Here is a 26,532-nt window from a genome sequence, read left to right on the forward strand (position 1 = left end):
GAGAGCGAGAGGGGAGAGCAGGGATGCCACAGGCAGGGGAGAGAGGGGGGATGGAGGAAGGGGTAGGGGAAGCCCGGGGGAAGAGGGGTGGAGGGAGGGGATGGGGGAAAAAGAAAGAGAAGGGAAGAGAAGAGAAGGGAGGGAGGGTGCCTAAAGGAAAGGATACCGGAAGTGGGGGGTGGGGCAGGATCAAAGTTGATAGGAGGGGTAGATGGAGGGGACGAGGACATCATCAGGGAGGGGGAGCTGGTGGAAGCCACCTTGGGAGAGGGTAAGGAGGGTGGAGAGATGGAGACCAGGTGGGACGTGGGAATACAGGCGCGGCAGCGGGCGGGGGTGAGAGAGGATCGGGGAGATGAGCGGGTGAGGAGGATCGAGTTTACGGGAGGTGTACAGGATCCGTATCCTTTCAAGGAAAAGGAGGAGGTCGGGGAAGGGGATGAGATCATACAGGATCCGTGTGGGGGAGGGGAGACGGATGCGATAGGCGAGGCGGAGAGCATGGCGTTCAAGGATTTGGAGGGATTTATAAAAGGTAGGGGGAGCGGAGATCCATGGTGGATGGGCATAACAAAGGATAGGGCGGATGAGGGATTTATAAGTGTGGAGGATGGTGGAGGGGTCCAGACCCCACGTACGGCCGGAAAGGAGCTTGAGGAGATGGAGGCGGGAACGTGCCTTGGCTTGGATTGTCTGGAGATGGGGAGTCCAGGAGAGGCGACGGTCGAGGGTGACGCCAAGGTACTTAAGGGTGGGAGTGAGGGCAATGGGACGGCCATAGACGGTGAGATAGAAATCAAGGAGGCGGAAGGAAGGGGTGGTTTTGCCTACAATGATCGCCTGGGTTTTGGAAGGATTGACCTTGAGCAACCACTAGTTGCACCAAGCGGTGAACCGGTCAAGATGGGATTGGAGAAGGCGTTGGGAGCGTTGCAGGGTGGGGGCAAGGGCAAGGAAGGCGGTGTCATCGGCAAACTGGAGAAGGTGGACGGGGGGTGACGGCGGTGGCATGTCCGCCGTGTACAACAGGTACAGAAGGGGGGAGAGGAAGGAGCCTTGGGGCACACCGGCGGTGTTATGGATGGTGACATAGGAAGGACGGCGGGAGAGAAAGGAACCGATCAGACGGACGTAGTTAATGGGAAGGGCGAAGGTTTGGAGCTTGAAAAGGAGACCGGAATGCCAGACATGGTCATAATCGCGTTCGAGGTCAAGAGAGAGGAAGATTGCGGAGCGACGGGAATTGAGCTGTTCGGAAAGGAGATGAGTGAGGTGAAGGATAAGGTCATCGGAAGAGAAGGACGGCCGAAAGCCACAATGGGTAACGGGAAGGAGGCGGTGCTGGCGGAGATGCTGGTGGAGGCGTCGGGTGAGGATAGATTCCAGGACCTTGCTGAAGACCGAGGTAAGGCTGATGGGACGGTAGGAGGAGACGGCGGACGGTGGTTTGCCAGGTTTAAGGAACATGAGGATACGGGAGGTTTTCCACAGGTCAGGGTAGTAACCGGTGGACAGGACTACATTGTAAGGCCTGGCCAGGGTGGAGAGAAAAGAGACAGGAGCTTCACGAAGGTGACGGTAGGTGACACGATCGTGACCAGGAGCGGTGTTGCGTTTTGTGTGGAGTGTAGCAATGAGATCCTGTGTAGTGATAGGGCTATTGAGTTCCGTGTGTGCAATGTTGTCCAAGTACTGGAAACCAGGAGCGAGGGGAGGGACAGAGGTGTCAGTTCGATCGCGGATGTCCGGGAAGAGGGAGTAATCGAACTGGGGATCATCGAGGATGGAAAATACATCGGAGAGGTAGGAGGCAAAGTGATTGGCCTTACCAAGGGAGTCAGGGAAAGGGTGATCATCATGGAGAAGAGGATAATAGGGGGAGGGTTTAGTTCCGGTAAGGCGACGGAAGGCCGACCAGAACTTGGACGAGTTGATTGGTAGGGTAGCATGGCCTAGGGCAGAGCGGGTCCCTATATACGAAACCGGAGGGAGCAGCTATTGGCCGCTGTCTGCACGTGGCTTAGCGGTGGCGCCCTCACTGCGCGAGAGCCGCTGCGTGGAATAGCCGCCGCGGAGGCGGAGCCCTCTATGGGCTGACCACGTCCATTTGTTCTGCCGCATGTCCGACTTCCGCGGCGGAAGGTATTAGAATCTGTATACACGCATATTGTTATCCCATGACTTTTGTCGCCTCAGTGTACAAGGTGGCAGACATGTACTGAAGCAATCTGTAAATGCGAAAGTTCTAACGGCATCTTGACATGCTCACTGTGCGCTCAGAACTGAAAAGTATGGTGTGACATGGTAAATGGGCATACTAGAGACATAGCACACCCCTCCAGTACACCTCTTGCAATATGCTGATGACACCGCATTCCTCGCCCTCGCTCCTACCCTCCAACGATCCCAACGCCTTCTCCAGAATCACCTTGACCTTTTTGCTGCATGGTGTAACCAATGGCTCCTGAAACTCAATCCTTCCAAGACCCAGGCAATCATCGTAGGTCGTACCACTCGCTCCTTCCGCCTCCTGGATTTCTCCCTTACTGTCTGCGCACGTCCTGTTCGCCTCACCCCCACCCTCACCTACCTTGGCCTCACCATTGACCGTCACCTCACCTGGATACCTCATCTCCGCTCCATCCAATCCAAAGCCCACAACCGCCTCCGACTCCTCAAACTCCTCTCTGGCCGGACATGGGGGTTGCACCCCTGTACCATCCTCCACACCTACAAATCCTTCATCCGTCCCATCTGCTGTTATGCCAGTCCTGCCTGGATATCTGCCCCCCCCAAATTCTATCAGTCCCTCCAGATCCTTGAGCGTCATGCACTCCGCCTCTCCTTCCGTATCCGCCTCCCGTCCCCCACACGGATCCTCTATGATCTCATTCCTTTCCCCCATCTGCTCCTATTCCTCGAACATATCCGCATCCTCTATACCTCCCGCCGTCTTGAACCCCCTCACCCCCTGGTTGCTCCTCTCCTCTCCCGTCCCCGCCCCCTGCCACGTCTTCACCGTTGTGTCCCCCCTACCCTCCATCTCTACACCCTCCATCTCCTTTCCCAAGGTGGCTTCCGTCGCCTCCCCCTCCCGGATGATGCCCTCTCTCCCTCCATTTATCCTTCCTATCAACTCTGATCCTCCATCCCCCTCCTTTCCTCTGTCCTTTCCCTGGGCTCCCTCTCCCCCCCCCCCTTCTGTCCTGTTTTTCTCCCCACTAAACCTCTCCCTACCTCCCTTCTCCCCCTCAGTCCTTTTGTATTCCCCTCCTCTGCCTACCCCACTCCCTGTCGCATCTGCCCCCCACCCCTCTTATGGGCCCTCATCCTCCTTCAGCTCCTTTCCCGGCTCCCCCCTTCGCTTTTACTCTTCTTTCCCCCCCTTTTTCGTTTTCCCATCTTCTGTCCAGTTTCCCCCCACCTGCTCTCTACTGTGGTGTCACATTTGCCTACTTTTTAGTGCAGTGTTCCAGTGACTATTCAGTGTTGTTTGTCTTTCTCGTGTTGCGAACAGAAACCATGCTGTCGCTCGGTGTGAATTTTATTTCCTTTACGAACAGAATCCAGACTGTCGCCGTGTTTTTTAATTGTCTATTGTTTTCCCTGTCTACTTCGTATGTATTTTTATTAGCGTCATCATCCCTGTGTTGTTGTTTTAAGTTCCACGATTTCTTTTTGCCTTGTTACTCTCTAAGTCTCCGATTTTATCGCCTGTTTTTTTTATTATTTGTTCTCTTGCTCTTTGTCACAAAATCTGTCGGCTGAAGAGCGGCGTACTAAGCTGCTGCCAGCCCGCCCCCTTCGGGGGGAATTGAAATTCAATAAATGAAAAAAAAAAAAACATAGCACAACACGTCTTCGAATAGCTTGAGCTGGTTTTCACTGTCGTTTTAATTTCGTGACCAGTCAGAGGCTGCAAAAAAAAAAAAAAAAAAAAAAAAAAAAAAAAAAAAAAAAAAAAAAAAAAAACTCGTACCAGAGGGAAGCCTCTTGTGCACGATTATTTTTTTGTCCGGTGTGCTTACCTCGCTTATAATATTACTAGTTAAATTTGGCCAAAACTGTCTCAGAATGCTTACACTGAAAGACTCCTAAAAGGTCAATATTTTTGAATCTTTAATAGAGGGTGTTTATAAATAACTATCGGGGTTTTAACGTTTTATATAACTTATTATTATATTAAACTTACAGCTATAAATGATATGTCAAATGAAAGAGCAACTGCCGGCCGAAGTGGCCTTGCGGTTAAAGGCGCTGCAGTCTGGAACCGCAAGACCGCTACGGTCGCAGGTTCGAATCCTGCCTCGGGCATGGATGTTTGTGATGTCCTTAGGTTAGTTAGGTTTAACTAGTTCTAAGTTCTAGGGGACTAATGACCTCAGCAGTTGAGTCCCATAGTGCTCAGAGCCATTTGAACCAAAGAGCAACTCAAACAGTTTTACCAAGAACCTTATAAATGTTCAATGTGAGCACTACTTGTCACACGGCACACATCAAGTCTATAGCTGAGTTCTTCCCAAACGTTAATAAGTGTGTCTTCAGTGACTGTAGCAACAGCTGCTTCAATCCGGTTTTTAATTCAGGGAGGACTGCTGGTAGCGGAGGCACGCACACATGATCTTTGATGAAACCCCAAAGGAAAAAAATCGCATGGCGTTAGGTCGGGTGAACGTGGAGGCCATGCAAAGCAAGCCCTGTCATTGGGCCTCTTGCGGCCTATCCAGCGCTTGCGTACAGTGAAGTTCAACCAATCGCGTCCTTCGCTATGCCAGTGAACATTTATAAGGTTCATGGTAAAACTGTTTGAGTTGCTCTTTCATTTGACATATCATTTATAACTGTAAGTTGAATGTAATAAATATTATAAAGCGTTAAAACCCCTTTATTCCTTTTGTAAATACCCTGTATTAAACAGTAAAAAGTTCGAAGTCCTCCACATGATTATTAAAAAGAATCCTTTAAATTTCTGTTACACGACAAGTCACACAAGGTTAAAGGTTATCAATTCATCTAAATACTTACGAATTGCAGTTACGAACAGCTTAAATGGAAATCACCACACTGAACATATAGTGAAGAAGATGAGCCAAAGAGTTCGTTTTATTGACAGAACACTTAGAAGAAGCAACAAATTAACTACAGTGGTTGCCGATATGACGCGTGTCCTCCCTCTTTTGGAGTACTGCTGCGCAGTATGGGATTGTTACTAAACAGGAACGACAGAGGGCATCAAAAATTTTGAAAGAAACACAGCTCATTTTGTGTTATTTCGAAGTAGGGGAGAGATTCTCACGGACATGATAAGCGAGTTGCTGCGAACATCGTTATAACAACGACGTTTTCCGTTGCAGCGCGACCTTTTCACGAAAATTCAGTTCACGGGAAAATATTTTGTTCACTATCATCTATATAGGGAAAAAGACTATCGTAATAAGACAACACAGAGCGCGCACGGAAAGATTCAGGTGTTCATTTTCCTCAATTCTTTTTGAGAGTGGAGAGATCGAGCAATTGTCTAAAAGTGATTGTTGAATCGCCTGTCATCCACTTAAGCGTGAACTGCAGAATAGTCATGTAGACGTAGATTTAGATGCAGAACCCAATCTTCGCACCACTTGGTCTTATTCCATAGGGAACATCGTGCAAATTGGTCGGGTGGGGAGCGCTCGTCCACTTGGTACGGAATGACGCAGAAGCGATTTACGAAAACCACAGCAGACCCAAATCTGGATGGACATAAGGAGATTTGAACCCTAATCCTCTTGCGAAATCTGTCTCGGTGATACTGGGGAGTAGCATACTCGCAAATACCCCGAGAAGACGTGTGGGGAGTACCCCGCAGCCGAGGACAGTTCTGACAAATCACAGGCGACTCGTCACGGAAATGCCGAGCGCTTCCCCTGTTTTCGTCGGTGGCAATCACCATCACTTCAGCGGCCTCGACCCGTCGTGACCCCCTACGAAAACACACACTGCCTGCGGACCGTACGATAGCTGTTAATTTCACCAGCGCGGAACAAACACCTTTTTTTTATAAATACTCTGACTTTTTCAGGTGCGCCTCTGCGACAAACACGATAATTAACAAGACGCGTAACGAATTCGGCTATTTGTGAAAGCAAACAAACTCTGCTTGTCCTGCTCAGTTAAATAGCGAAACAGCACGTGCAAATAAATAATTGTTTCATATTAGCGCGATATTTGCCATCTGCAGCGTCGGACCACGTAAATGGACGACAATTTTGTGTCGGTTTACCATTAATTTTAATTCGACCGTGGTTGCTTCCCGGCTCTGTAATTGAATTGCTCGTCACGTGGAAAATATTCATCTCGTTGTTGTTTCGCGCATGTTTTGATAACTTCGGCTGCTAATTTTTTTCCAACCGTGCGTGTTCTTTCCGAAGAATGGACGTCATTAGTCAAATGCAGAGAGATTCGTGTGTCAGTTTGTTTGCATTGTTAAACTATTCGATGTGCAGAGTGAATAAGTGACTCTTTTTTAATCGTGTAGTGTGGTTTCGTCTTTGTTACTTGAGCGCTCGAAATTAAAAGAGCATTTCGTATTTGTACAACAAATATGAAATGCGTACTTTTAATGCACTCTCACTAGGAATAGAAAAGCAACTGGAATCACTCAATAGAGGAAAGTCCACTGGACCTGACGGGATACCAATTCGATTCTACACAGAGTACGCGAAAGAACTTGCCCCCCTTCTAACAGCCGTGTACCGCAAGTCTCTAGAGGAACGGAGGGTTCCAAATGATTGGAAAAGAGCACAGATAGTCCCAGTCTTCAAGAAGGGTCGTCGAGCAGATGCGCAAAACTATAGACCTATATCTCTTACGTCGATCTCTTGTAGAATTTTAGAACATGTTTTTTGCTCGCGTATCATGTCATTTCTGGAAACCCAGAATCTACTATGTAGGAATCAACATGGATTCCGGAAACAGCGATCGTGTGAGACCCAACTCGCCTTATTTGTTCATGAGACCCAGAAAATATTAGATACAGGCTCCCAGGTAGATGCTATTTTTCTTGACTTCCGGAAGGCGTTCGATACAGTTCCGCACTGTCGCCTGATAAACAAAGTAAGAGCCTACGGAATATCAGACCAGCTGTGTGGCTGGATTGAAGAGTTTTTAGCAAACAGAACACAGCATGTTGTTATCAATGGAGAGACGTCTACAGACGTTAAAGTAACCTCTGGCGTCCCACAGGGGAGTGTTATGGGACCATTGCTTTTCACAATATATATAAATGACTTAGTAGATAGTGTCGGAAGTTCCATGCGGCTTTTCGCGGATGATGCTGTAGTATACAGAGAAGTTGCTGCATTAGAAAATTGTAGCGAAATACAGGAAGATCTGCAGCGGATAGGCACTTGGTGCAGGGAGTGGCAACTGACCCTTAACATAGACAAATGTAATGTATTGCGAATACATAGAAAGAAGGATCCTTTATTGTATGATTATATGATAGCGGAACAAACACTGGTAGCAGTTACTTCTGTAAAATATCTGGGAGTATGCGTACGGAACGATTTGAAGTGGAATGATCATATAAAACTAATTGTTGGTAAGGCGGGTACCAGGTTGAGATTCATTGGGAGAGTGCTTAGAAAGTGTAGTCCATCAACAAGGGAGGTGGCTTACAAGACACTCGTTCGACCTATACTTGAGTATTGCTCATCAGTGTGGGATCCGTACCAGGTCGGGTTGACGGAGGAGATAGAGAAGATCCAAAGAAGAGCGGCGCGTTTCGTCACTGGGTTATTTGGTAACCGTGATAGCGTTACGGAGATGTTTAATAAACTCAAGTGGCAGACTCTGCAAGAGAGGCGCTCTGCATCGCGGTGTAGCTTGCTCGCCAGGTTTCGAGAGGGTGCGTTTCTGGATGAGGTATCGAATATATTGCTTCCCCCTACTTATACTTCCCGAGGAGATCACGAATGTAAAATTAGAGAGATTAGAGCGCGCACGGAGGCTTTCAGACAGTCGTTCTTCCCACGAACCATACGCGACTGGAACAGGAAAGGGAGGTAATGACAGTGGCACGTAAAGTGCCCTCCGCCACACACCGTTGGGTGGCTTGCGGAGTATCAATGTAGATGTAGATGTAGATGTAGAGTACAATATTTTTAAAGTGTGTCCTGAGAAAAGTGATGGAGAAATATCACAAACAGATTTGTAAAGAATATTTTTGTACACGAGGACAGTAATTGTCTACCAGAGCCGATTTTATAAAATAAACTCGTGAATATTTCAGCAGCAATGTGGTACACAGCCAAAACAAATTTTCTGAATACCAACAGTCTGTCGCACTGACTGTCGTCAACCGGACTGAAAAATACTTTTATTTGGTTCTTCACTAAGCGTGGTTTCACCTGTGTAGCTATTTTCAATTGTGTAAGTGTGTACAGGATGTTTGCTTATTGTACAGTGGTGTGCTGAAAAGTAGCGTCTCGAATTTTTTTCTGTTCTCAATAACGGTTGAAGTGTTACGTGTCATGCTTATTACTCGGTCGCTTTTCAGCCTCACTGATGCAAGTTACAGCCTTCTGCCACTAGAGGGCTCTGAATTGTAGAGTGTAACATGGCAGTGTGCAATATAACTATGTCGATGCGTGAGAAACAGCGTGCTGTAATAGAGTTTCGAATTCGAAGAGTTCTTTCACGCTTGGAGCACCCTGTCCTTCAGCTTGATAATGCCAGATCACACACGAGCGCTGAGCCATCTGCCTTAGGTGTACTGTCATTCTACAGTGACGGTATCAACAAACTGGTCTCGCGTTGGGAAAAATATTTTCCTTGCCAGGGTGACTAAATAGACCAATAAATATGTAAACATGACGAATGTTAGTGTTAATAACGTTCCTTTTATTTAAAAAGTTTTAAGAGTTTTCACATAAAATTTTTGGAGGCATTACTTTTCAGTACGCCCACGAAGGTACAACCGGAAGAGGCGAGTAGAGGACGATGAAACAAACAAATTAAATGCGAACATTTTAGGTTAGGCTTTACCGTCACTGTTATTAACATTAAATGAAACAACAAGTTTACTGTTACCACTCACTGTTTATTTATTTCCACGACGCGTTTCAAAGGTTTAGACCTCCATCATCAGGTAGATATACATTTGTTAAAATGACATATCTGTTTCTGTTGTGTTACGATTTTTGGAGGAACTTGTGGCACTGCCTAGTGGCGAAACAACACACTATTTCAGAACATGGTTTTGGATTTCTTTTGATAAAATCAAACGTATATCTAACGGTAAATATAAAAGAAGCAAAATGAAGTGCCTCCAGTGGTCACAGGTTCCTTTCACTGTCGTAACACATCACATGTACAATGTCATATTTTTTAAACAAATATGGCCTCCGGAAACTACTGCGTGCAAGGATCGTATAGCAGAAGAGAAATCATTATCACTAAGTGCAAAGAATATATAACGTAACAGCAATAGTACAGAATAAATTTTAAAGGATTTGGAAGTGTCTGTTTTGATGCGTCGAATACATGCAACCTTTAGGCAGTTATTACATGTAACAGATATAATCTTAAGACCTCTTGCCTTGTAAAGTTTGCTCTCATACAATCACTCTTTCCACCCTCTCTCCCCCTCTCATTTTCTCTTTGCTACCCTCTGCCTCCAGCCTTTCACATCCATCCATGAATTCCAACCAAAATTGTTATTTGTGTATAATTTTACCACTGTAGTCAGTATCATTACTGTACTTAAAGTTTGTAATATTTCACCTGATTGTATAAACGAGTATGGACTTTAAGCTATTTTAACTGGTCAAAATCGGATTATATACCACCTGAGGTATTTTTTCCAGCGCATGTACTTTTTGATAATGTTTTCTCTTCTGCTATACGATTCTTGCACGCAGTAGTTTCCAGACGCCATATTTGTTTACAAAATATGACATTGTACATGTGTTGTGTTACGACAGTGAAAGGAACCTGTGTTCACTGGAGGTACTTCATTTTACTTATTTTATGTTTACCGTTAAATATACGTTTAATTTTATCAAAAGAAACCCAAAACCATGTTCTGAAATAGTGTTTTTGTTTCTCCACTAGGCAGTGCCACAAGTTCCTCCAAAAATCGTAACACACACACACACACACACACACACACACACACAAATGTCATATTAACAAATGTATATCCACCTGATGATGGAGGATTAAACCTTAGAAACGCTTCGTGGATATAAATAAACAGTGACTGGTAACAGTAAACTTGTTGTTTCATTTAATCAAGCAAATACTGCTAATAATCACAGGTCTGGAAACCAGTGGTTTCCCCAATCGATGTGTTACGACTATGAAAATGAAATATACATGAACTCTTTGTAACAGAGTCCCCGAGGATCCAACCGCAAGTATGAGGGCAAACACGTTGCAACGAGTGTTCCGAATGGCCACTGTTCGTTACCTCATTGATGCCCGTTTCTCATTGAACCCCAGGAATGTTCAGAATGCACTGACAACCATCTTCTCAATGAGTTCCCGGAGTTCATCGACATTATCAACATTCTTAAACATCATCACTCACACACAAAAAAGAACATCTAAAATTCTCAAATCGGGTGACATGGGACGTCATCGTATTTTCCAACCACAACCGATACGCTTGTTGCCGAAGATGCGTAATACATCCCGGAAAGCCATATCAAAGTATGTCGGTGCATTACCGGGCATGTACCGCATACGCAAACTGTCACCAGAAAGTGCAGCATAACCGTAGCCTTAGACAGAAACATTTTTTGCGCCGTTGGCATGACTGCCCCTATGCATACGTCGTAACGAGGATACTGTTAGGTTCCAGACCTATGTTTATTGGGATTATTTGCTTATTTCATTGTCCTGCAATAGCCTCACCACATTTAAATCTACGTCTACACCCATATTCTGCAAACCACTGTGAAGTAAATGACAGAGGGTATGATCCATCTTACCAGTTATTAGGGGTTTCCAGTTCCATTCACGTATGGAGTGTCCGAAGAATGACTGTTTAAATGCCACTGTGAGTGCTGTAATTAGTCTGATCTTACCTTCACGATCCCTACGGGAGCGATGTGTAAGGGGGTGTAGTATTTGCTTAAACATCATTCAAAGCCGTTTTCTGAAGCTTCCGAAGTACGCTTTCTCTGGATTGTTTACGTGTATTTCAGGAGCCTGCCAGTTCAATTCTTTCATCATTTCTGTGACACTCGCACAGTTCAAAAAATCGACAAACCTGTGACCATTCGTGCTACTCTTTTCTGTGTACAGGATGATAGTACAGATATTTTTATTGATGACTGAGGACAGTGCACCGAACAACAATACATCCGTGTTTACTTCATTTGTAGCTATTACGAGTGGTATGTTTTCGGGTTGGTTAGTACCTGAAAGTGTGCATGATACAATCAAGCCATTAATATGTTTTCACTGAGCAGCAGGTCAGGTGCTGAAGTGCGGACGCAAAAAGGACAATCTATATTGACAGGCATAGTTCACTTCACGGCCCACTTACGACCGTGCAGAAAGCATCAGATTGTAATTTATCTTATGTGTTTGTGGAAAGACTGTTAGATGCAGAGAAAAAACACTGAACACGCTGACGTGTACACATACTAAGGTACCAATATCACAATATCTGTACCTGTCAGTCCAATCAAGTACAGGCCCCACACACTTGAGGAACATACTAGGATGGGTCACGTGAGTAATTTGTAAGAGGTCTCCTTTATACGAGGGTGAGTCAAATGAAAATTTTAAATATTTTTTTAAATATTATTTATTGTGCAGAAGTGGTACAAAGTTGTATCACTTTTCAACATAATCTCCCCCACGCTCAATTCAGGTCCTCCAGCGCTTACAAAGTGCATTAATTCCTTTAGAAAAAACTTATTTTGGTAGTCCGCGCAACCACTCATGCATCACGTGGCGTACCTCTTCATCAGAACGGACCTTCTTTCCTCCTATTGCGTCTATGAGTGGTCCAAACATATGGAAATCGCCTAGGGCAAGGTCTGGTGAGTATGGTGGATGAGGAAGACACTCAAAATGCAGGTCTGTGATTGTTGTAACTGTTGTACGGGCAGTGTGGGGCCTTGGATTGTCATGCTGCAAAAGGACACTTGCTGACAGCAATCCACGTCGCTTTGATTTGATTGCAGGCCGCAGATGATTTTTTAGGAGATCTGTGTATGATTTACTGGTGACAGCGGTCCCTCTAGGCATGCAATGCTCCAAAATGACGCCTTTTTCGTCCCAAAAGAGAGTCAGCATAACCTTCCTGCTGATGGTTCTATTCGAAACTTCTTTGGTTTTGGTGATGAGGAATGGCGCCATTCCTTGCTCGCTCTCTTCGTGAAGTGAACCCAGGTTTCGTCCCCAGTAACGATGCTTGCAAGGAAGCCATCACCTTCTCGTTCAAAGCGCCGAGGAAATTCTTCACAAGCATCAACACGTCGTTCTCTCATTTCAGGAGTCAGCTGCCGTGGCAGCCATCTTGCAGACACTTTGTGAAACTGGAGCACATCATGCACAATGTGGTGTGCTGACCCATGACTGAACTGTAAACATACTGCAATGTCATTCAGTGTCACTCGGCGATTTTCCTTCAATATGGCTTCAACTGGTGCAATGTTCTGTGGAGTCACAACTCGTTGTGCCTGACCTGGACGCGGAGCATCTTCCACTGAAGTCACACCATTTGCGAACTTCCTACTCCATTCGTAGACTTGCTGCTCTGACAATCATGCATCGTACCGTACTGAACTTCATTTGTCGATGAATTTCAATAGGTTTCACACCTTCACCACGCAAAAACCGAATAACAGAACGCTATTCTTCCCTGGTGCAAGTCGGAAATGGGGCGGCCATCTTTATATTGATACTCCAACGGTATGTGTGCATATGCACTATGCTGCCACCTACAGGCCATTCTGCACGCTGTTTGTAGCACGCTTAGCAACTTACAGGATAATGGCGCGAAATTTCGATTTGTTACTACAGATTTAAGGTTTTCATTTGACTCACCCTCGTAGGATGATTGTATTTCCCCAGTATTTTACCAGCAACCCCAAATCTGGTACCTGGTTTATCTACGACGGCGTCTATGTGATCGTTCCATTTCATGCCCCTGCACGTTGTTATACCGAGCTATTTGTATGAGTTTCCTGATTCCAGCTGTGATTCACTGATATTGTAATCGTAGGATACTAAGTGTTTTCGTTTTGTGAAGGGCACAATTTTAAAGCAAGTTGTCAATCTTTGCACCACTTTGAAATCTTATCAGTATCTGACTGAATATTTGTTCAGTTTCCTCAAGACTACTTCATTGTACATAACTGCGCCATCTGCGAAAGGTGTGAGGTTACTATTAATATTGTCCACAAGGTCGTTAATATATAATACCAACATCTGGGGTCCCAGCATACTTCAGTGGGTAGCCCCGAAGTTACCTCTACATCTGTCATGTCTCCCTCTCCAAGACAACTTGCTGCGTCATCCCTACGAAGAAATCCTCAGACCAGTCATAATTTTTGTGGTGTCACCGCCAGACACCACACTTGCTAGGTGGTAGCTTTAAATCGGCCGCGGTCCATTAGTACATGTCGGACCCGCGTGTCGCCACTATCAGTGATCGCAGACCGAGCACCACCACACGGCAGGTCTAGAGAGACTTACTAGCACTCGCCCAGTTGTACGGACGACGTAGCTAGCGATGCACGCTGACGAAGCCTCGCTCATTTGCAGAGCAGATAGAATAGCCTTCAGCTAAGTCGATGGCTACGACCTAGCAAGGCGCCATTAGTAACATTGCAAGTATCTATGGAGTCTCACTTATATCGTCAATAGCGATGTACCACAAGGATGGATTAAAGTTAAGTATTCCAGCAGCTACGTACTTTTCTTTATAGCATTCATTACGTATCCTGTTACAGACCTATCTCTTGCCTGCGTGAGCTAAACGCGTGCCTTCCGGCTACTTCCGTGGCGTGGCTGTCTTGCTACGCCACAACAATTTTCGCTTTATTACCCCTACAATCGTACTTCTGGTAGTAAGCGCAGGGGTGATACAGTCAAATGCTTTTCGCATATCTAAAAATGCAGTATTTACCAGACTACCTTGATCCATGACTTTCAGTATGTCATGTGCGAAAAGTGCGAGTTGGGTTTCACATGATCAGTGTTTCCGGAATCCGTTCTGACAGGCATGGAGGAGGTCCTTCTGTTTCAGACAGCTCATTATTGTTGAGCTCAGAGTATGTTATAAGATTCTTCAACAAATCTAATTCAAGGATACTGGACGGTAATTTTGTGGATCACTTCTGCTACCCTTCTTGTAAACGGGTGTACCCTGTGCTTTCTTCCACCTACTAGGCGCGGTTTTTCGTTCCAGGGATCTATGATGGATTGTAGTTGAATGATGGAATAAATAAACTGCAAATTGTGCTTAGAATCTGATGGGATTCCATTGGGCCCTAGGTCTTTGACCAGTTTTATGAAATTCAGCAGTTTCTACCTGCCACTGCTACTAATATCTACTTCTCTTATCTTTTCAGTGGTAAGAGAATTAAACTGTGGCAATACTCGGTGGGACTTCTCTGTAAAAAATCTCAAAACAGAGTTAAGCATTTCTGATTTCGTTTTGCTGTCCACAACTTCCGTTCCTATATTGCACATGAACGCTGACTTTGGTGCTACTTACAGCCTTTACATAGGGCTAGAATTTCTTTGTGTTTTGTGAAAGATGATTCTGTATCTGTCTCGTACTATGCTTTGTTTCATACCTATTATGCAGTAGCCTCTGTGTCTTAGCAGTAACTGTGTACCACGGATGGGTCCCTCCAACCAAAAACTGATCTGCTCTTTTAAACTTGAGCGATAGCTCCTGTCCTGAGCTAATAGTTTCAAGTTCCTCATTGAAATATGACACTACTGATTCTTTATCTAGTTTACTGAACCTGTCGATATTTCTACTTGTGTTAGTTGCCCTCTGTACTTTGATACTTATTATTGCTAAAACTATCTCTTGCTCACTGATATAGGTTTCGATGTGGACATGCCTCAGAGAGGTCAGGACTGTTTGTTGTCATTAGATCTAACATACTTCCATCCTTCTGTGACGAGTGAGGTTACAAACTATGTCTTCTAAGTAGTTTTCGGAGAAGTCATTTAGTAGTGTTTCACATAATGTCTTGGCGCACTGACAACACTGTAATTATTCCAATTGATTGTTGGGTGATGCCGGTATGATTGTTCCCACAACAATAAAATACCCTATAGTATAAATCGATCAGGAAGCAAAAACAGCTCACAGAAGGATACTGATAAGATTAATTACACCATATCGAACGCCTTCACCAGATGATGTATTCATTATTCTTAGGGTCTGGCGAGTAAGTTATATCACGCGCTGGAGGGCTGTGTTGTATTGGCTGTGAAGAAGAGACAGAGAGAAAGTGGAAGCCATTGTACGAGAATATGCAGACAGAAATTTGGAAATAATGGGCAAGTTACCATTAGAGGAGCCTAGAAGTTTAGGAAAGGAGCTTTAACGGAAGACGAATGTATGAATTATTTCAAAATGTTGAAGAAAAGATCTTGGGCTATACTTATGCGTCAACAGGTTCGGTTCATTTTATAAGTGGACACAGTCGATATCCCTTCTACCTGAAAAGGATAAACGTAACGGAAGGTGACATAGATCTTTGTGGGCTGAGAGACATTCCTGAGGACGTCATCATCGAGTGTTAACCACATATAAAGATCACAGACAGAGATAGTTTTTATAATATAGCAAAGGACAGTGGATTGTATGGGGTACTGCGCAAAGTATTTGAAAAGGTGTTGCTACGTAAACTAGAATCGTATTTGGCAATCGAGGATCGAGCCATATGAAGATACCAGGAAGAAGTGAGGTGGTATCAGCACGTTTCTATGCTAGGAAGAGTACCGTCTGTACTAACTGACTTATGCCATTAGGGAGGAGCAGGACGAATGAAATATTTAAAATCTCAGACGTTACTTTTGAGATATAGGCACACTTCGTGACAGGAGAAACGCATTAAGTAACACCTCAAAAGAACGAGCGAAACATGATGTTCAGTTGAATCAAATAATGGTATTGTTTGTAGAATTCCTCAGTTTTAATCCCCTGTATTATTTTTTAAAAAGGAGCACATTGTACGTAAAAATATGTCACTAATCAAAATAGTATGTTTGTTATGAGTATTGCTGTGCAACTTACGTGGCATAATATTCGAAGCTTGTATGGATGCAGATAAACGTAGAAGCCATTACAGAGCACACCTTGTTTATTTCTCTGTACGTTTCGTGTGGAGGAGGGTCACATGAGAGGGTGCTACGTGTGAGAAACAGCCTCCAACTGTTGCGGAAAAAAAGAGATTCCAGCGAGGACGCATCTTGGTGGCCTGATACCCGGATATATATGATAGATTTCATTAAGAATTAAATTTAATGCGGTTCTTTTGTAAGATGACCCGTTCCTACTAGAATTTATTTTGTTCTGTAATCTTTCTTGTCTTCCTTTCATTTATACGGCTGTAGTAGCAGTTGCACTGTTTTCTTTCGCTTCTTGGTAGCAGACAATACGTATGATATAAAACTAAAATAAAATAAGGTTTTGTAACCCGACAAATGCTAACCTTTGGATTACAGACGTACCTTGTGGCTAGCCGTACATTGTTAAAATACAGAGAATTTGCCGGGCTTTAAAATAAATATTATGATACCAAGTGTTGCTTGAACAGCTATGACGAAAATCATCACCACATGTCAGGTAAGTACGTGTGCCGTCACAAAATCTCTTGAACTAAAGAGGTACCGGTGCTCGAGGCGAAAGCGACGTCATTGTTCTCTTTCCTCCTAGCACGTACGCCATCGTGAGGCATTTTGGTGACTACTTGGGGCAGGGAGCGCTTGGCGAGCAATGCTCGGTGAACGCTACGTGCCGACTCGCGGCTCATAAGGATGCGACGCAGCACGTGGGGGGACAGGGAAGGACCGGAAATGAAACCGTGTGGCTCACAGTCATACTGTGAAGGCGCGACTAAGACGCCATTTCAGCTGCACGACGGGCAGTCCTCGTAGAGGCGAGTCTTAATTCCTTGAGTCGGCTTTGCTACGAATACTTACGCGAACGTGACTACAGCATACTTCGAGATTTTCTCTAAAACAACCCCGTATGCCATTACCACCAAGGACTTGGGAGTGAAATTGATCGTAACAGTTCTACAGCTCATGTGCATACGAGCGCGTCAGACGCGAAATTCCAGTTCACAATCACCTGAATCTTTATAAGATCTGTAATACCACAGTTAGCAGCACGTGGTCGTCATTCATTGACCGAAACAGGCTAGATGATTGTTGGCAATGTTTCTTAACGAACGTTTTAGGATGCCTTGAATTTTGTTTTGGGCGTGACAATGGTTCATACAAAGTAACTGGTACATTTGCCTAATATCATGTAGGGCTCCCGCGAGCACGCGAAATGCAGCAGCACGACGTGGCATGAACTCGACTGATGTCTGAACTAGTGTTAGAGGGAATTGACACCATGAATCCCGCAGGGCTGTGCATAAACCCGTGAGAGTACGAGGGGTGGACATCTCTTCTGAACAGCTCGTTGCAAGGCGTCCCAGATATGCTCAATAATGTGGCCAGTGGATGCGTTTAAACTTAGAAGAGCGTTCCTGGAGCCACTCTGTAGCAGTTCTGGACGTGTGGGGCGTGGCATTGTCCTGCTGGAATTGTCCAAGTCCTTCGGAATGCACAGTAGACATGAATGGATACAGGTGATCAGACAGGATGCTTACGTACATGTCACCTGCGAGATTCGTATCCAGACGAATCCAGGGTCCCATATCACTCCAGCACCACACGCCCTACACCATTACAAAGCTTCCACCAGCTTGGACAGTCCTCTGCTGACATGCATGTCATGAGGTTGTCTCCATACCCTTGCCCGTCCATCAGCTCGATACAACTTGAAACGAGACTCGTCCGACCAGGCAAGACGTTTCCAATCATCAACAGTCCAATGTTGGTGTTGAAGGGCCCAGGCGAGGGATAAAGCTTTCTGTCGTGCAGTCATCAAGGGTACATGAGAGGGCCTTCGCCTCCTAAAGCCCAAATCAATGATGTTTGTTTGAATGGTTCTCACGCTTACACTTTTTGGTGACCCAGCACCGAAATCCGCAGAAATTTGCGAAAGGGTTGCACTTCTGTCACGTTGAACGAGTCTTTTCATTCGTCGGTTCCGTTCTTGCAGGATCTTTTTCCGTCCGCAGCGATGTCGGAGATTTGATGTTTTAGCGGATTCCTGATATTCACAGTACACCCGTGAAATGGTCCGTATTGGAAAATCCCCACTTCGGAGATACTATGTCCCATTGCTCGTGTACCGAATATAACACCACGTTCAAACCCACTTAAATCTCCCATTGTAGCAGCAGTAACAGACCAAACAACTGCGCCAGACACTTGTCGTCTTATTTAGGCGTTGCCGAGCGCAGCGCCGTATTCTGCCTAGACCAGGTTCTTTGGCGCTTCATTATACAGGGTGTTACAAAAAGGTACGACCAAACTTTCAGGAAACATTCCTCACACACAAAGAAAGAAAATATGTTATGTGGACATGTGTTCGGAAACGCTTACTTTCCATGTTAGAGCTCTATTTATAACTTCTCTTCAAATCACATTAATCATGGAATGGAAACACACAGCAACAGAACGTACCAGCGTGACTTCAAACACTTTGTTACAGGAAATGTTCAGAATGTCCTCCGTTAGCGAGGATACATGCATCCACCCTCCGTCGCATGGAATCTCTGATGCGCTGATGCAGCCCTGGAGAATGGCTTATTGTATCACAGCCGTCCACAATACGAGCACGAAGTGTCTCTACATTTGGTACCGGAGTTACGTAGACAAGAGCTTTCAAATGCTCCCATAAATGAAAATCAAGAGGGTTGAGGTCAGTAGAGCGTGGAGGCCACGGAATTGGTCCGCCTCTACCAATCCATCGGTCACAGAATCTGTTGTTGAGAAGCGTACGAACACTTCGACTGAAATGTGCAGGAGCTCCATCGTGCATGAACCACATGTTGCGTCGTACTTGTAAACACACATGTCCTAGCAGCACAGGTAGAGTATCCCGTATGAAATCATGATAACGTGCTCCATTGAGCGTAGGTGGAAGAACAAACTAAAATGAGCTCTAACATGGAAATTAAGCGTTTCCGGACACGTGCCCACATAACATCTTTTCTCTATTTGCGTGTGAGGAATGTTTCCTGAAAGTTTGGCCGTATCTTTTTGTAACACCCTGTAGATCTGCTAAAATGAATATAACGATTAAGTCATCATGGTGACAAATTCATTGAGAAGTACACTGTATTGTTACACGTTAATTCCTCCATGAATGGGTATAATAATATTCATTGTTCACAGACTGAAAAATAGCAACCGAGCTGCGAAATGCAGATCTGGTTAGACCTATGTGAACTCAGCGACTCCTTAGAATTGTTATGCAACGGAAACGCTAATTATTTTAATGAAATTTAATTATTTAAGTGACATCAAAATGGCTCCAAGTGACTGGGTTATGGTGTCGGTACAGTTACAGTTACAGTACCCAACATGAAATGGTATAGCATTTTAAATACTTAAATCATATTCAAGGGTCAGTGGAATTTGTGAGGTAACGGGTGAGTTGTGGCACCATGAAAATATTGTAAGTTCAGAGTTGGCGTGGCCGCACGGGCCGCTCAACAAGTTGGGCCCCGTCAGCAACCGCGTGGTGCCGGAGCAAGAGGCGTAGCCCCAGCGCATGGTCCAGGCCGACCGCGTGGCCGGGAATTCCATGCTGACACTGTGTCGAGGACTGTGCTTTGCGTCAGTGAAGGAGATTTTCATGCCGGGAGTGCCAAAGATGGCGGACTTTGTGGAACTACAATGACAGACATTACACTATGTAGAAACTAATAATAGCCAGAGAAATCATGATACCTTAAAAAAGAAACATGTATATTACCATTATTTTCACGACGATTCTGATGGTATAAGCAGATAACTTGAATAGTACATGAGTTATTGGAGCTAAAAGTGGCCGATTAATATCGATCGCGTCAGACCATATGTACTCCACAGTTACACGAAAAAACGGTAGCAGCATGCTTATAAATATATTTATTCATCTATGTCTTTGTTTATATCCGATATATGCTATTCATGAATAAATTGGTCAAATATTTACTGTGGTTTAGAAAGCACAGAGACATTAGGCTACTGGCTTATTTTTCCTTTTCCTTTGATATATGTTTATTTGATTTGTTTATGTATTTAATAATGTGTGTTAGAGCGTATTTATGGTCCAGCCGTAGGAATATTTATTTAATTTCAAGTTATTTAAATGTAAGTCCAGTATTTCGTATGTGTTTCAATATGTTTGTGGGTCTGCATTGGCTTGGAGACATGGCGGGAGTGCTCTAGCCAATCACAGCGCTTGTTACTACGGTAGCCGACTACTGAAGTCAATGGAGAGACTGGATGGGAGTGGGGGAGGAGCATCAGGTCGCACGGGACTGGGGAGTGCTGGATGGGAAGGCGCGACGGACGGAGAGTGTTGAGCAGTTTGCGCGTGGTCGCGGGAGATAGAAATATTTCGTAGTGCCGACTTGTGCACTAGTGAGATTTCCGTGGCTTCTGCAGTGAAGACGTAGTATGCGTTTAGAAGTGAATATCTCGCGAGCTATGTTGTTGCTCATAACTAATTGCGTGAAGCAGGAATCTATTGTTTCCCTGTTATTCAACTTATATTTTATTTAATTGCTGGACCATCGACGCCAGTAGGCTATCGTACTCATATTTAAAGTCGTTAAAATAGTACCTGCAGATTTTATTTAATTGCAATCTTTCATTTATAAATTTCTATGTTACATTCAAAATTTGCAATTGCTGAGTCATAGGAACCTTCGACCATTCGATTCATGTGTGTATTCATATTGTATACTGTAGACTCAGCATGTACAGTAATGCGGCAACAACGTATCCCAGCCCCTAGACAACGAAACCAGCCAAAACTTTTAATATTTCAACTCTGAGTCTAAGGGTACGTACTTGAGGGCCAAAATCATTTTTTTTGAAAGCTTGCAAATTATAACATTTAATTGCTCGATATATGTTCACATGATATCAACTTGATATCTTGAAGTTTGTTGGAATAATGAGATCATTCCACATACGAACATTGATACAGTTAATTAGTACAATATACAAGTGGCAAGTCCATACTGGTAATGGAAGAGTGAATGAATATTACCATACTGGACTTGAAAAACAACTACAGAATCTGCCATTTGTAGCTAATTGCGTAGTGGTTACACGAAATTGACCGCTATGTTATACACATCCTCAGACGCAATATTTTGCCCAATAAATCATTGGTGAACCCCGTGAACATTTACATGTGTGGAATGACGGTTACAGATTGAGTTCAAACCATTGTCTGATCACACCTAAACCTAATCGATGTGTCGAAACCTTGCGCCACAGATACAACTTGCCGATGGTGTGCCGGAAACTGCAGCTGGGAGACGTACATTGCTGCAACAGGATGAGTCCCAAACATCACGACGGTCAAATGTCTCTGTCTTCAGTGTCCTTTCACCTCAACAACTCACCACCACGAAATTATCTAAGGCCTGGAAAGTGATTCAAGAAAGACAAGGAGCAAAACAACATCATTCCAAGAGTGACTACTGCATAATCGGCCCCAAGACACCTTTGCATCTCCACTCCAGAGTACGGTATTATAATTTCGTGCACCTTCCTCCGCCAATTTCAGGCAAACTCCAAGGCTTCTTTACTAATTACGTTATCTCTCCCTCATATATAAATTTTCTGAATGAACCAATGTGCTGCATTCCCACATACAGAAAAATGATCACTCAAATCTTTTCCCAGGTATGTCACCAAACTGACACATTCTGCCCCCATGGAACAGAAAACAAAGGATATCCCAAAGTAGCACCTGCTTCTCACGCAACGCAGAAAGATGCTATGTCGGCGAAAACGTTTCCAGGAAGGCACCCCTGTAGTGAAAAACTTCTCTCGTGTTTTCTACGACCGGAGGGCGTCCTCTGAAAAACAAAAGCATTGTCTACCTCCACATTTATTAAGAGATCTCCGTACCCAAGCATTACTCCATTGTGCAACAACTGGGGTACCCGGCCGGCACTGTCATCCGGCGCCTGCTAATGCAATGTTCAGTTGCAGGTGTTACTCCAGGCCAGGTCACCCCACGCTGTGCTAAGAATTTCCCATTGGGGATGGCCACCACATAAACTTCGACCAACTTCTCCCTCCTAATTGTTTCCGCAGCTCTCACAGAACTAGCATGCCACTGGCGTTGCTAAAGACCAAGCACTATACCTACTTGAATACAAAGGAAATCAGAAGGAAAAGACGATGTAAATTGGTGATGAATCGCCTAACCACTCATCCGTCCACACGAATCGGCTCTATATCACAAGCAGGAATCATGAAACTAGCCTGCCACTGGTGTTGCCAAAGAACAAACATTATACATACTTGTATCTAAAGGAATTCAGAAGTGACAAAAAGCAGATTTCAGAGTACTTGACGGCTCAACACAAACGTTTTGTCTCAAGTACTGATAGTGTTGAGGATCAGTGGACAAAGTTCAAAACCATCGTACAATATTCATTAGATGAGCATGTGCGAAGCAAGATCGTGAGAGATGGAAAAGAGCCACCGTGATACAACAACCGAGTTAGAAAACTGCTGCGGAAGCAAAGGGGACTTCACAGCAAACGTAAACATAGCCAAAGACTTGCAGACAAACAAAAATTACGCGAAGCGAAATGTAGTGCGAGGAGGGCTATGAGAGAGGCGTTCAATGAATTCGAAAGTAAAGTTCTATGTACTGACTTGGCAGAAAATCCTAAGAAATTTTGGTCTTATGTGAAATCGGTAGGTGGATCAAAACAAAATGTCCAGACACTCTGTGACCAAAATGGTACTGAAACAGAGCCGAAATACTAAATGTTTTTTTCCAAAGCTGTTTCACAGAGGAAGACTGCACTGTAGTTCCTTCTCTAGATTGTCGCACAGATGAAGAAATGGTAGACATCGAAATAGACGACAGAGGGATAGAGAAACAATTAAAATCGCTCAAAAGAGGAAAGGCCGCTGGACCTGATGGGATACCAGTTCGATTTTACACAGAGTACGCGAAGGAACTTGCCCCCTTTCTTGCATCGGTGTACCGTAGGTCTCTAGAAGGGCGTAGCGTTCCAAAGGACTGGAAAAGGACACAGGTCATCTCCGTTTTCAAGAAGGGACGTCGAACAGATGTGCGGAACTATAGACCCGTATCTCTAACGTCGATCAGTTGTAGAATTTTGGAACACGTATTATGTTCGAATGGAGACTAGAAATCTACTCTGTAGGTATCAGCATGGGTTTCGAAATCGACGATCGTGTGAAACCCATCTCGCGCTATTCGTCCACGAGACTCAGAGGGCCATAGACACGGGTTCCCAGGTAGATGCCGTGTTTCTTGACTTCCGCAAGGCGTTTGATACAGTTCCCTACAGTCGTTTAATGAGCAAGGTAAGAGCATATGGACTATCAGACCAATTGTGCGATTGAAGAGTTCCTAGATAACAGAACGCAGCATGTCATTCTCAATGGAGAGAAGTCTTACGAAGTGAGAGTGATTTCAGGTGTGCCGCAGGGGAGTGTCGTAGGACCGTTGCTATTCACAATATACACAAATGACCTTGTGGATAACATCGGTAGTTCACTGAGGCTTTTTGCGGTTGACCCTGTGGTATATCAAGAAGTTGTAACAATGGAAAATTGTACTGAAATGTATGAGGATCTGCAACGAATTGGCGCATGGTGCAGGGAATAGCAATTAAATCTCAATGTAGACAAGTGTAATGTGCTGCGAATACATAGAAAGAAAGATCCCTTATCATTTAGCTACAATATAGCAGGTCAGCAACTGGAAGCAGTTAAATCCATAAATTATCTGGCTGTAGGCAATAGGAGTGATTTAAAATGGAATGATCATATAAAGTTGATCGTCGGCAAAGCATATGCCAGACTGAAATTCATTGGAAGAATCCTAAGGAAATGCAATCCGGAAACAAAGGAAGTAGATTACAGTACACTTGTTCGCCCACTGCTTGAATATTGCTCAGCAGTGTGGGATCCGTACCAGATAGGGTTGATAGAAGAGATAGAGAAGATCCAACGGAGAGCAGCGCGCTTCGTTACAGGATCATTTAGTAATCGCGAAAGCGTTACGGAGATGATAGATAAACTCCAGTGGAAGACTCTGCAGGAGAGACGCTCAGTAGCTCGGTACGGGCTTTTGTTGAAGTTTCGAGAACATACCTTCACCGAGGAGTCAAGCAGTATATGGCTCCCTCCTACGTATATCTCGCGAAGAGACCATGAGGATAAAATCAGAGAGATTAGAGCCCACACAGAGGCATATCTTTCCACGAACACTACGAGACTGGAATAGAAGGGAAAACCGATAGAGGTACTCAAAGTATGGCTTGCGGAGTACGGATGTAGATGTAGATGTAGAAGAGAAGTGAAACCGCCGATGGACCACCTAATCACTCATCTATCCACACGAATTAATTCTGTATCACAAGCAGGATCCAATTAATTAGCATACCAACATATAGAAAATAAAATATGAAAGGTGGCCGCTCAACTTCAAGCCAATGTTTCTCAAAATCAAGCTGCCCGACCATGTCTGACACATCCGCACTTACGGCCAGCCAAGTTGGTGCAGAGTGCTTTGTGTTTCGTCAGCTTAGCTAAGGCCTCTGTTCCTTCTTAACGAGCCAAACGAAACCCAGAAGAAGCTACAGTTCCTAAGCAGGTAATACGGAGTGTCTGTGACAATCATTCACAGAGAGAGGCAAGAAAACGTGTTGTTACCTTACAAGGTGTACTATCGACCCACCCCAACTTGACGCGAATAGCCCTAAGTATTTACGACTGGGCGACTTCTCTTCTGGCCTACTGATAATAAATTATACACACAAAACTTCCTCATATATATATATATATATATGTGTGTGTGTGTGTGTGTGTGTGTGTGTGTGTGTGTGTGTGTGTGTATACTTGACATTATTCCAATTTGGGGGGAATCTAGATTAATATGGAAACAGAAGTAAAAAAACTTCAGTCACGATGTCTTTTTACGATTGACACAGTATATTGTGCACATGGACGAGATTCTTTGAAATGTAGTGCCTAAGATCGGATGACAACATAGTTGTCAGAAACCACTAATCTAAATAAATGCTCTACAAAAGAGATCGTGTTTGTTTGAAGTTTTTTATTTCTGTTTTCCTATTGCTGCAAAGCGCGTCACAATCTGACAATAGCCTTCACTTACAGACAGAAAAAGGTGCCAAGGGACTGTAATTTATAATACGTATAGATGAGTTTCCATTGCAGGAATTCTATTAAAACAAACTGTTCCGATTAATGTATCTGCAATCGCAGTGCATTGCAGTCCAGTGATTTGCTGTTTGAGGAGTAGACATTTGCGGCTGATATTGGTTTACCCCTTATGAAGTTTTTTTGTTGCCAGAAAGGAATGCTGAATGATTAATCGCCGTGCCATGCATACTTCCTGGCGGCATTTGCTCCCGTGACCTGCTTATATTTGGTGGTATATTTGCAACACCGATGTTGTGATCCACTGCAGTTGGCTGTGATGATTCGCGTGGCAATAATAATAAATAACGACTGCACGGTGAAACGTGTGCTAGGAAAGAACCGAATCACAGCACTGAAAAATGTACTAATAAAAAATTAATGAGGAATGATTTTCATAACACGGCAATAGATGCATATCTCTTTATGTATGTATTTTAGTTAGTAGCATTATGAAAAACGTGGACAGAATATCCTGAAAAACTTCAGTGCACACCCGCGGCACCTTTCATTGAGAGATGACAGTATAGAATAATCAGCAGAAACGGTGTCACTTACTGTGATGCACAGTGAAAATGTGTGTGTTACGAAGTTCCACTCAAACTCCCTGTAGAGTCACGAAAACGCGTCATCTACAAAATTGACCTACTGGAAAACAAGAATTGTAGCTGTGCTGCAAATACCAAATCGAGTTGTGAACTCCAAAATGTAATAATAAGATACTAAATAAAACCCACTGCAGATGGAGAAATTTCTCCGAAACATTTATGGGTAGGAAAACAAGAAAAAGTATGCTTAATTAAGGCGTAACCATATTCTCTTATTACATTTTAGGAAGTGAACGTGGCCAAGGGAAGAGCTTCCACCACAAATGATTAATGCGTGATCCGAAATTGTCGGTAGAGGGTCGCACCGGTTTCCCTGTTGTGATAATTCGCGCCAATCTGCCGCTTCAGCAGAGTGGCTTTACTGCTGTCCCAGGTCTTCCACTTAGCATAAAAT

This window comes from Schistocerca piceifrons, chromosome 7, assembly GCF_021461385.2.
Source record: "Schistocerca piceifrons isolate TAMUIC-IGC-003096 chromosome 7, iqSchPice1.1, whole genome shotgun sequence".
Classification (NCBI taxonomy): domain Eukaryota; kingdom Metazoa; phylum Arthropoda; class Insecta; order Orthoptera; family Acrididae; genus Schistocerca; species Schistocerca piceifrons.